Below are 13,920 nucleotides of genomic sequence, written 5' to 3' on the forward strand. Positions count from 1 at the left end.
TCTTCCTCTAAATTTCACCCATCTTCGAGAGAAAGAAATACAAACTAACCCACATCCCTTACCTACAAAATTTTCTTTTCTCCATTCACCCGCATCTAGAGGGTATCTCCACTTAGAGACTGACCAGCAGAAGCGAGGTTCCTTTTACAAACCTAGTGGAACGGGCAGTCTATCAACTAGACGAGGTTGGGAGGGTCCTACTAATCACCTTTTGTTTTTTCTTCCCCCCCCCCGCCTTGACACAAATGAATTATTGTACCATTTTATTGTTATCTTTTTTGTTTTTACACATCAATAAAAAATGTTTTAAAAATTGGGTGTTAAGTAGGTCGTCCCCCAGTATGAAAGGGTGAATACGGTATTATGGTGAAAGTAGATACTAGCTGGGAGAAACTTTTGATTTTTTTTAGTTCTGGAGTGAAAAGGATGACCAACGACCCTCACAAACCTCCATTTTGAGTTGGCCATGTGCCTAAGGTTTTTGTTCATTGTTGATTTTCACTGTATTTTTAACATAAATAAAGGATTTAATATCTCAAAGTGTAGTATCTGTTCTTAATAGATGCTGTACTCACGTTTGTACCTTTTCCTTGGCCACATGGATCAAAGATCAAAGTGTAGTATATGTTCTTAACAGATGCTGCACTTACGTTTGCAACTTTTCCTAGGCAATGGAAGAGGAAACCCTTCCATGCTAAGGCATTTTTAGTCGCATGCAAGTTACTCCATCGGTCGGTCTGTAACACATTTACATGTTTTATTTTAAGCAAGGTGTATGGAGTAATATTTTTGTCTCCCGATTTATCAGAGAGGGACCTATGTTTTCAATGGGTCCATCTGTCCGTTAGTCCAGATGATTGACGGATAACCGTCCATTAGTTTTTCCTGAAATTTGTCACAAATTATATTTTAATATATAAATGTGCATAGTAAGAAAAATTTTTTTTTTTTTTCGAAAAATGCTGCTTTGCCCACAGGGTCTCAAAAGGGATCAAACATGGCCAAAAATGACACTTTTGTCCCGTAACATTTGATCCATCCATTAGATTTTTCTGAAACTTGCCCAAAATGTGGAGGGCATTGTTCTTAATATAAATTTAGTATGGGTGACCCTTGCAAAAGTCTGGTTTGTGTCCCCCGGGGATTTTTTTGTGCTGAAAACGCCCTTTCTTCTGGCGTATTTTTCATATTTCTCAACAAAAACTTGATATGTCTATATAGTGGTTTCCCATGTTGCTGAATGTAAATATACATGTGTTAAGGTGTGAAACTGCACTGTTTGTCCATTGTCACTGGTATTCGGCATTCAAAGTGGCTCATCAGGGGTCAAAAATTTACCAAAATGGCAAAAAATGACACTTTTTGCCCTATAAATTTTTACCAATCCATTAGATTTTTCTGAAACTTGTTCAAAATGTGGAGGTCATTGTTCTTAATATAAATTTAGTATGGGTGACCCTGGTAATATTCTGGTTAGCGTCCCCTGGGTACTTCTAGTGCTAGAAAACACACCTTTTTGAGACTCCCATGCAGCACCAATTTTTAAAACTATATTTCTTACAGAGGGGGACTATGCATGCACGGCTCGTTTTTTAAGCAAGGGGCATGGAGTAACATTTTGGTCACCCGATTTATCGGAGAGGGACCTATGTTTTTGGTGGGTTTGTCTGTCCATTAGTCTGGACGATTGACGGATAACCGTCCATTAGTTTTTCCTGAAATTTTGTCACAAATTATATTTCGATATATAGATGTGCATAGTAAAAAATATTTTTCGTGCAGAAATTCCCATTTCGCCTACAGGGGTTCAAAAGAGGTCAAAAATGCCTCAAAATGGCCAAAAATTACACTTTTTTTTCCCGTAACATTTGATCCATCCATTAGATTTTTCTGAAACTTGCCCAAAATGTGGAGGGCATTGTTCTTAATATAAATTTAGTATGGGTGACCCTTGCAAAAGTCTGGTTTGCGTCCCCCGGGGATTTTTTATGCTGAAAACGCTCTTTCTTCTGGCGCATTTTTCATATTTCTCAACAAAAACTTGATATGTCTATATAGTGCTCTCCCATGGTGCTGAATTCAAATATACATGTATTACGGTGTAAAACTGCATATTTTTTCTGTTGTCACTGGTATTCAGCATTCCAAGGGTCAGAAATGTACCAAAATTGCAAATAATGACACTTTTTGCCCTATAAATTTTTACCTATCCATTAGACTTTTCTGAAACTTGTCCAAAATGTAACTGTTCTTTTACCAATGCTGCACTTGTTTGTAACTGATAAGTAAATGTGTTACGGACCGACTGGCTGAATAGCACAGAATAGTTTTTTTTAATCGTGTGCAAGCAACTCTATAAATCACTCAGTCGGTCGGTCACTCGGTCCGTAACACATGTACTTTTTATTTCTTTTTATGTTTATTATACCACTATTTATTGATTTTCGGGGTTCCTGAATACGAAAATAACGTTTCAAATTCCCTAAATCAAATAATTTTTGTGATATAAAGTGGGGGATCACTTTTCTGTATTAATTTAATGTAAAATGATCACCCACTTTACAACCAGTCAGTCTCAAACCATTCAAGTCATTCTCCAGATTATTGGAGTTGTTTTTGAAGAATTCCGGTTATTTTTTAAGCACTGAAGTCATTCTTAAGGTCATTCAATTCATCCTTAAGTTCATTAAAGTCATTCTAAGTCATTTACTTTTTATTTATTTAAGTTATTTCAGCCCATTTTTTGGTCATTTTAGTTCATCTTTAAGAATTTCATGTCAATCCTACATTCACGCATTCATTCATTACATGAGAGCACGCAACTAATGGTTATCGGCCTTGTTTTTTACTTATAATAAGTGAACTGTTTGGAAAAAAACTAATACTTGCATGCACATGTCTTAGTATCTTTCCATTTTTTACTTCATTTTTTAAAAGAAACTTAACGTTACGTTTAATACCGGGCAACGCCGGGTACATTTGCTGGTATAGAATTGATATGTCGTTTGCTTGAAGCATTGTGTGGGATAGGTATGTAGTAGAAATTTAGAAGGCTATCACAATGCGAGGAATGAGATATAGTCGTTGTTGTTGGAAGAAGACAAAAACAAGTGGCGATTTACAAATCAATAAGTACATACATATATGTCTATATATACATATATTTATTCAGTTGTATTAATACAAATGTCTTACTTGTTATGTCTGCGACAATATCCATTATTAATTTCGGAAAAAATTCCCTTTTCAAATGGTAGACGTGACAGATCGATTCAAAGCATGCTAGATGATGGAGCGGAAATTGGATAGCTGTGTGGAGCCTCGGAGCAAATGTAAGGAGAGGGTTTAACTTATTTTTTGTCCCTTTTTATTTATGAAAAATTTTTTTATATATATATATATATTTTTTTTATTTATTTTATTTTTTTTAGTTTATAACTTATTGCTTTAGCGTAAGCTTTTTTTAATTTTGTATATTCTCCGTCTATTTTGTTGTCTTTATTATTATCATTATTTTATTTATTTCTGCTGCTCTGTATTATTTATTTATTTGTTTAATTTATTAACATCCTAGCATATTTAGTGGGATGACTTGGTGTATCTAGGTCACATAAGTCGCTAGTAGGCTGCTACTGGTTAGCTTTTGGAAGAGAGAAGTGGAAGGGGATGTTAGAGAGGAGGGGGTGCGTTATGGGCGCTCTCAGTCGGCTGTGGGGGTGTTTAGGTTAGAGGTTAGGGGTGCAGTTGTCAGGAATAGGAAGATAGCTGGATTGACATTCCTTGGAAATTGTTAATTTATTTATTTTAATAAAACTTTAAGTGGTTAATAGATGGAAACTTTTTTCTATTTAATTCTTTATTATTATTTGTTTATTAATTTATTTGTGTTTGTTGTTAGTGTTTATTTGGGTCTGAATAGGTGGGTTAGCTTAAATCAAACGTTTTTTTTTTAAATTGATTTATGTTATTTCAGCTAACTATTTTTTATTATTATTTTTTATATATATTGCTGTTATTTACTTATTTATTTAATTTCTTTTATTTTATATATATATAATTTATATGGGCGGGGGGGGGGGCGTGTTGTATGGCCCTGTCTGGATTGTGAGTTAGTGTATGGGCAGTGTGCAGTCAATCTAAAGATGAGTTCCCTTTACCGTGTTAGAAAGTAACTCACACATAAGAGTATCATGTATATCTCTACAAAGCCAGCATTCGCCCATGCATGGAGTATTGTTGCCGCATCTGGTGACCAAAAAAAGAAGAGTCTTCAATCTAACCCGGACCGCACCAACGTAGCCATGACTAATAACACAATATCTGAGAGTTCATCTTTCAAACTCCTCGGTTCAACAATCACAGACAATATGAACTGGAGCAAAAGCTGCTGGAAAGAAGGTGGGTTCCCTTTACTGTGCTAGAAAGTTACTCACACTTGAGAGTATCATCTATTTCTACAAAGCCACAATTGTCTCACGCACGGAGTATTGTTACCACATCTGGTGCATTCACTACTGGTCTCTCTCTCTCTTACACAGCCCTCCCCCTCCCCAAAGAAAGAGTCTTCAATATGAAAGGTTCTGCACTGTCAACTAAGCTCCAACCCCTGTCCCATCTCCGCAATGTTACATCCCTGTACCTGTTTTACAAGTATTTTAATGGAATGTGCTCTGATGAACTTATCGCATTTGTACTGAATCGACGTATATATACCTGAGAAAACTGTCTAACCACAAAACCCCATCACCACATTGTTGAGGTTTCTAGGTGCCTGAAAGCCTTCTACTCTAATAGATTCCTTTCTCGAACTGCTAGATTTTGGAATTCCTTTCTTGTTACCTGCTTTCCCTGATTGTACTGAATCGCAGACGTTTGGAGTGAACAAGAGAAAAATAAATAAATAAAATAATAATTTTCTAACAGGAGACTAAAAATGTCATTTTTAAAAAAATATAGCTCTAAAGGTTGAAAAACTTCCATGTGCATTGGGGATTGTTTGTGTGTTTATGTGTATCTGTGAGCGTGCATATGTGTAAGTATGTATGTATGTATGTATGTATGTATGTATGTATGTATGTATGTATGTATGACAGAAACCTCGTGAGGAGCTTAGGCCCTGTAAGCTTCGGTATACATGACCCATCGGCGTGTGCAATATGCTCTGGTGCCCAGCAACCTAAGTCTCAGTCATGGATCAAATGGCATGATGGGTGGAGAGGGCTCTGTAAGCCGTGGTGAAGGCAACCTCTCTAGGAGAAGGAAAACCCTGATATAAAACCTGCGGCGACTGCTGTATCCAATGATGTTGACTTGCTCTTCTTTTTGGTTCAATGCGTCAGTTGTTCAGAGAGTGGCATTGTCTCGGTGCAAAGTCTTTCATCACTATAAAAAGCTTCAAGCACAGGCATTACTTGATATGTAATGGAATACACACTTTACTATCAGTGGGTATCTCGATAACAAAAAGGCTGGCTGTAGCCTTAAACGGCAAATGGACACTCAATGAGGACTGATGCGGATATGAGCGTCAATGGAAATAAAGGCTCTGGAACATGCAAGGTCTGAACCGGCAGGTGTTCAGGGCACCACAGCCTGGACCCGGTCATCAGAAGATGTGCAAGACTGCAAGACTGTAGAAGGTTCATAGAAGTGACCGCCCGGCACGTGCTGCTAGTGACACTCATTTGAGCCAGGGATGTATTAAGTAATGACTATACTCGAGAACGAGTTTGCTGACATAATGTATGTATGTATGTATGTATGTATGTATGTACGTATGTATGTTTTTTTTTGTTATTTCTTTTATTTTTATCTTTTATTTTTAAAATCGAGAGAAGCGTTTAAAAAAAAACAAAAAAAAACGGTATAATTCCTCAATGGTTATGACAATAGTGATGATGTTACAATTCAATAAATACACACGATAATAAACACGAAAAGAAATCCACAGATGCAAAACGTAAAAAAAACTGTATGCTGATGATGCTGACCTGGTAACACACTCCCCAGTAGATATGCAACTAGTGATGGATCTCTTTACAAATGCTTGTACCTGCTTCTGACTGACAGTTAGCATTAAGAAAACTAAAGTCATGTACACTCCCGCTCCCAATGATCTGTATGTGGAACCTGATATCTTCGTCTGTGGAAAGCGCCTTGAAGTCGTAAAAAATTTTGTCTACCTTGGGAGTGCCTTATCAAATGATGGCACTCTTAATGCGGAAATAAGACAGAGAATCAGCAAGGCATCTAATGCTTTTGGAAGGCTACAAGATAGAGTCTGGTCTGACGGTGATCTGACTCTGACAACTAAAATTTCAGTATATCAAGTATGTGTAGTACCATCCCTACTCTACGCATCTGAAACTTGGACCTTGTACCGGACACATATAGAATTGCTCGAGAGGTTCCATCAGCACTGCCATAGACACATTCTTGGTTTAAAGTGGTATAGCTTTGTCCCTGATACATATGTCTTAAAAAAGGCCAAAACAACCAGTATTGCTACCATTGTTATTAAGAACCAGTTGCATTGGGCGGGTCATCTCATCCGGTTTGAAGACTATCGTCTCCCAAAACAATTGTTCTATGGTGAGCTCTTTCTTGGAAAAAGACCCCAGCACAAGCTAAAAAAACGTTTTCGTGATAGCATCAAGGAGAGTCTGGTGAGCTTTCATATTCCTGTTGACAGTTGGGAGTCCCTAGCGTATGATCGCAAGCAGTGGAGGACACTGATATACAGGGGTGCAGAACACTATGAAGCAGCCAAAATAGACCGAGAGAAGCTTAAGAGAGCATGTAGGAAATGCCAAACCTTGCCGCCCAACCATGGAGATCTCTGGATCTGTAAGGTGTGTGATCGGGCTCTGCTGTCAAAGGCAGGTTTTGTTAATCACATGAAAGCCCACGATAATACAGGTTCCGCTGCTGTTAGTCTCATACAAATCAGTGAGCGTGTTCAGTGTCATGTCTGCTTGAGGGTGTGCAAGTCGCTGGGGGAGTGGCTCTCGTCTGACAAGACGTTGCAATCATGTATGTATGTATGTATGTAGGTAGGTAGGTAGGTAGGTAGGTAGGTAGGTAGGTAATCACGAGGGCTATGACAACAGAATATTCTTATTATTGTTTTGACTCTCAAATAAATATCCGACACAGTTAGACACGGTTAATCAACCGAGAACCACATTACTATATATAAAAGCATATAAAATATCAACGGATATGCTCTCAATGGTCAAAACAATGAAAAGAATATTCTGTTGTCATAGCCCTAATAATCACGTTCATACATTGGTTCTCGTCAGATTATAGAAGTTAAGGAATGTTGAACCTGGCTAGTACTAGATGGGTGACCATTTGGAAATTCTAGGCGCTGTATGTGCTCTCCGCTTATCTCGGCATTATTTCCAGTCCTGAATCTCCACTTGTCACTGGTATTTAGCAACGCCGACTCAGGAGAGGTGCTGTTGGATATTGCGGCACCCTTGCCACAAATATTCCACGCGCAAACACCCTTACAGTGGGTATCCATAGTCTGTCAAAACTGAAGGAAGCTACAAAGTATGTATGTATGTATGTATGTATGTATGTATGTATGTATGTATGTATGTATGTATGTTTATAGCTAGCTTAAGTTAATGAAAGAGAGCCTAAACCATGAGGAGATGGGAAATGTTCGTTTGGAAGAAACCTGTCAAAAAAGTGACGAATCTGTCAGACAGACTACGTCTTTGCAGTACTGACTACAAAAACATTCCCCTCTCATCATTGGATCGTGCTGAGATACACAGGCCGACGGTCTGTCTGTCAGTGGTCGATATAAAAACGTTGTGGGGTCAATGAAGACTTTCAGAGAGGTCAAGGAGCGTCTGGATCTGAACTATGGGATGATAGAAAAGGGCACGGGAGGTTAGCCTTAGTAGGAAACAAAATATTTAAAAAGAAAAAAAAAAAGAGAAAAAGTAAAAACAAGTCACAAAATCACTTCAATTAAGATTGTAAGATATATCGTAGTTCTGCGTCGTATTATACACCCATCCCCCCCCCTAGAGTTTTTCTTTCCGCAACCAAACAAACAAAACAAAGAAATTAATAAGAAAATTACCCAGCACGTTATACGACGCGAAGGTCACGCTTTAGGTTAGTTAAACACGGTAAGGCGATTAGTACCCAGATGACTCTGGTTGCAAAAAGGGCCCACTAGACGAACCAAGAAATAAGATATATTGTAGTGAGGAGTTAGAGATGCGATACGAAAATTACTAGCTTGTATGTATATATACTAGCAGATGTTTTTGTAATACTTGTTTTGAAATGAATTATACGAAAGAGCATTTTTACCTAAATACGAGTTGGGAATGATTTTCCCTTTGACCAATTTCGTACCCCCAGAGTGGCTAAATCTAGCGAGATTCGAAATCGGGACCCCATGGACAGAAGCGTAAACCTCTACCATTAGTCTATCTCGCACGACTGCTGGGATGTATCGCGTTTTTTGTTTGTTTGTTTGTTTGTTTGTTTTTTGTTTGTCTGTTTGTTTGTTTTTTTTTATATAGATGTTATTTGTTTTTGTTTTTACGATACTTGTTTTAAAATGAATTATACGAAAGAGCATTTTTACCTAAATGCGAGTTGGGAATGATTTTTATATACTAGCAGGCATATGCTCCCTTTTAACACAAATGCTTCCTCGGCTTGGATGATGAATCTTCGAAGTCGGCTTGAAAGTCAACAACATGATGTACCTGGATGTGCTGAAGTGTATGGTGATCCCCTGGTGCAATCAGGTGACTGCTGGCAGACCCTGGGTGTAGCAGCAGGACTTGGCGCCAGTCCACAAGTCCAAAAATACCCAGGCTTGACTACGACTTTGTACCTTTCTCTTACTGCCCCCACCCTCCGTGATCTTAGCCAGCTGGCCACTTCATTTGGTCATACGTCGAGAACATCACCAACATGACTTCCCACAACACCAAAGTCAGCCTGGTCGCCGCCATCCATAGAGTAATCGCCGAGCTTCCGCGGGTGCTTGTGGAAAAGGAATGTTCCCAGTTCTGGACCCGTATAATATACGGAACAGATACAACAAAGACATCAGTAAAGAGGAAAAAATGGTTCTTTCGCTAACGGAAAATTGTGACTGTTTGAGAAGAATGAGACCGAGCACCTTTCCATCTATTTATAGATTGGGCTCGAAACTTTTATGATATTTTAATAGATGCGTACACTATCCACTCTTGCCATTTTGATCGTTGTCATTTTACCGTTACCATTTTTACCGTTGCTATTTAAACCGTTACTATTTTTACCATTGCTATTTAAACCGTTACCATTTTTACCGTTGCTACTTAAAACGTTACCATTTTTACCGTTGCTATTTAAAACGTTACCATTTTTACCGTTGCTATTTAAACTGTTACCATTTTACCGTTGCTATTTAAACCGTTACCATTTTTACCGTTGATATCTAAACCGTTGCCATTTTTACTGTTGCTTTTTAAACCGTTACCATTTTTACCATTGCTATTTAAACCGTTACCATTTTTACCGTTGCTATTTAAACCGTTACCATTTTACCATTGCTATTTAAACCATTACCATTTTAACCGTTGATATTTAAACCGTTGCCATTTTTACCGTTGCTTTTTAAACCGTTATCATTTTTAACGTTGCTATTTAAACCGTTACCATTTTTACCGTTGCTATTTAAACCGTTACCATTTTAACCGTTGCTATTTAAACCGTTACCATTTTTACCGTTGCTGTTTAAACCATTACCATTTTACCGTTGCTATTTAAACCGTTACCATTTTTACCGTTGCTATTTAAACCGTTGCTATTTTTACCGTTGCTATTTAAACCGTTACCATTTTTACCGTTGCTATTTAAACCGTTACCATTTTAACCGTTGCTATTTAAACCGTCGCCATTTTTACTGTTGCTATTTAAACCATTACCATTTTAACCGTTGATATTTAAACCGTTGCCATTTTTACCGTTGCTTTTTAAACCGTTATCATTTTTAACGTTGCTATTTAAACCGTTACCATTTTTACCGTTGCTATTTAAACCGTTACCATTTTAACCGTTGCTATTTAAACCGTTACCATTTTTACCGTTGCTGTTTAAACCATTACCATTTTACCGTTGCTATTTAAACCGTTACCATTTTTACCGTTGCTATTTAAACCGTTGCTATTTTTACCGTTGCTATTTAAACCGTTACCATTTTTACCGTTGCTATTTAAACCGTTACCATTTTAACCGTTGCTATTTAAACCGTCGCCATTTTTACTGTTGCTATTTAAACCGTTACCATTTCTACTGCTGCTATTTAAACCGTTACCATTTTAACTGCTGCTATTTAAACCGTTACCATTTTTACCGTTGCTATTTAAACCATTACCATTTTAACCGTTGCTATTTGAACCGTTACCATTTTAACCGTTGATATTTAAACCGTTGCCATTTTTACCATTGCTATTTAAACCATTACCATTTTAACCGTTGCTATTTAAACTGTTACCATTTTTACCGTTGCTATTTAAACCGTTACCGTTTTAACCTGCCATTTTAACTGTTTTGATTTTTCCGCTACCATTTTTAAATGAAGTCATTCTCTTAGATACGCTTCATACTTATAACCAAAAAACTCAAGAAATAAAAATATTTATTGAAAAAGATTGTTCCTTTCCATGCAGACGCGCACGAATGGGGGTATTGGTCTTGAATCTTTGAAATCTGCCGGCAGTCACTTTCACAACATAACTAAATATTCTCATTTTCTCAATCGATCTAAGTTTTGCCGATTCAGCCACTGTTTATATTGTCCCAAAAAATTAAAGAAAGCTTTGGGGTTATTTTAATTCCCGACGATTTTGCTTCATTAATTTTATTTTACATACATATGTTATGGTTTCATGAACACACACGCACGCGCCTTAGATAACTTGAGTGAACGTGAATACCTACTAGAAAGAACTTGAATTAACACTAGACACTGTTCTCGAGTGTCTAAGGTCTTTCTATACCGGGGTTTATGAAGACATCCTGGTATTAGGATATTTCGCCCTACTAGTAAACTTTGACTAAATATTCAAAATTACATAGGATTCAAATCCCAATACCAAGTGTATTTTATTTGGATTCTTCATTATCTCAGCGTTTTAGAGATTAAAAAAACAGCAATTTATATACAATAGCAGAAGCCCTATGGAAATGACCTTAGTCAGTAAATGTTTGTAATGCTACTAACCCCAAGTTTTTTTTTTTTCATTTAATACAAACGAAAATCTTCTCAGTCAACAATTGTCTTTAGAAATTCTCAGCGTAACATTTTTTCAAACTTCTTACCCTAACATTCACAGACAACATGAATTGAAACAAATACATTGAGGACATTGGCAAGGCTGCTGCAAAGAAGGTGAACTCCTTCTACCATGCTAGAAAATTATTCATACCAGAGAGCATCCGCTTTACAAAGCCACATTTCGCCCATGCTTGGACTATTGTTGCCGCATCTGGGCTGATGTGTATAGACAGAGTCCTAAAAGGGGTCTAAAAACTAATAAGTCTCGCACTGTCGATCAAGCTCCAACCTCTGGCCCATCATCGCGGTGTTGCATTCCTGCGCCTGTTTTACAATTACTTTAATGGAATGTGCATTGATGAACTCGTAGTACTTGTGTTCCTCTCCACGTACGTAATCCCGACTAACCCAACAAACAGCAAAATCACACCCCTTCATTGTTGAGGTCTCTAGATTGAGGAAAGCATTCTTCCCTAATAGTTTCTTCTCTGGGACTGATAGACTTTCGAATTCACTTCCTGTTTCCTGTTTCCTGTTTCCCTGAGTGCACTAAACTGAAGAAGTTTAAATGTAACATTAATAGTGTTGCAATATTTTTATATAAATAAAAGGTATGATTAAAGAAAATTGAAATGTTCTGGCGATAGGAACTGACCAATGAAATGGAGCCACGTACTTCTAACAACCAGTCAGAAACCTGAATCGGTCCATAAAAATATTGGATCCGTTAGAATTACCTTACATTCGTTTTCGTATCCACATGAGAAAGACTTTTGCTCTTCATCTGCAAAATCTTAAAGTTCAAGACTTATACAGAGTAGCTTCCCACCGAAAACTCTTTTTCATCTCCAGGACTATACAGATTAGCTACTCATAAAAAACTTTTTTTTATCTCTATGATATAGATATTAGCTACCCACCGAAAACTCTTTTGAAATTAAACATACTTTCAATTCAAAAACTAGACAGCTCTCTGTTCAACTCCCCACAGTTCTATGTTAGATACGGTTCAAAATAGTAGAGCCTTACGTTTCAAATGACAAACAGTAAATATTAATACTTTCAATCAAATATATGAATGAATAGGTAAATAAAACAATTATTTTTGACTAATTTCTCAATTAATTAATATATTTCCAGATATTTTTTTTTTTTTTTGTACACACATTTAACATTGCCGTTGATACTTACAAATTCAATATGATATTGCTATACATCTTATGAGGTGACTGACCATTTTATTTTTTTTTTATTTCAGGTTCAAACGAACAGCTACAGCAGGAATTAGAATACACCAAAAGCTTTATTATCACAGCTGGTGGATTTCACAAACGCAATCGTCACGTGAGGGCACTTTAGAAGAACGATACGCAATAAAATTAATAAATTTTAAACTTGGAAAACTGCCACAGAAATGTATGGAATGCTTCAGACTGCTGTTGGATCATCTTACATGAATCCAGCATCAGTTTTTGGGTGGCATAAGAGGTTCAAAGAAGTTAAGGAGTCTTTGAGGGATGATGAGATGTGCGGGAAGAGTAAGGAAGTAAGAACACCAGAGTTGATTAGCCAAATAAAGAATTCCATGGATAAGGACCGTCGTGTGTCTATAGATACAATAAGAGCACAGTTTGATGTCAGTGTGGGAACTGTACACACAATTATTTTTTAGGAACTGAAGATGCGGAAGATTTGCGTGAAGATTAGACAATGCATCAGTCTACAACTCCATGCTAGTCACAGACTATTTGACCAAGATGGGTATCAGGATAGTTCCTCACCCTCCCTATAGTCCAGACCTTGCACCCTGTGACTTTTAGTTATTCCCTAAGCTCAAGAAAATCTTTAGAAGGGGGGTTATAAGACAATTGTAGAGATAAAAGAGGCTGTAACGAGGTCATTGACATGCTCACACAAGCGGAAAAATTGTTGGAACGGTACAACAAGGACACTGCAACCGGAAGCGATTACTTCGAAAGGGACTTACGTTCTATATGTGTACTCTCAATAAAAATATCAATACGAAAGAAGTCTGAAAACTTTTTGAAGGCACCTCGTACATTTTATTTGAAATTAATTTTATTGCTCTTCTAAATCGACATTGGATAGTATGACTGTTACTTGACAGTTTCCGGTGTGTTTGTACGATACCGGAATTCCAATTCTTGCCAGGTTACGTGGTTAAAGAAGCATCATATGACTTGACAGCATGTATAGTTGAAACTATGCTGACGCTCGCAACCAGTGAAAGGTTAAGGAGGTTGTTGTTGCCGTGAAAAAGAAATCTACAATCACTCCACTATTACGCGCGAGAAAGTCGACATCTTTCGCGCTACTAACCCTCAAGAGATGCTTTGAACGTGACAATATTTGGTCTGATGAACAAATGCTTTGTAGATTCTATCCGACACTTTTCAAATTCACACACACACACACATGTATATATATAATGTGCGTGTGTGTATATATATATATAATGTATATATATAATGTGTATATATATAATGTATATATATATATTGTATATATAATATATATATATATATATCAGGTCATGCCATATGCTACTGGTACCATGTAACCCAGTACTACCTGCCTCATGGTTGGGTCAC

The sequence above is a fragment of the Euprymna scolopes genome, chromosome 24 (genome assembly GCF_053919585.1).
Source record: "Euprymna scolopes isolate OS-2025 chromosome 24, ASM5391958v1, whole genome shotgun sequence".
NCBI classification, from domain to species: Eukaryota; Metazoa; Mollusca; class Cephalopoda; order Sepiida; family Sepiolidae; genus Euprymna; species Euprymna scolopes.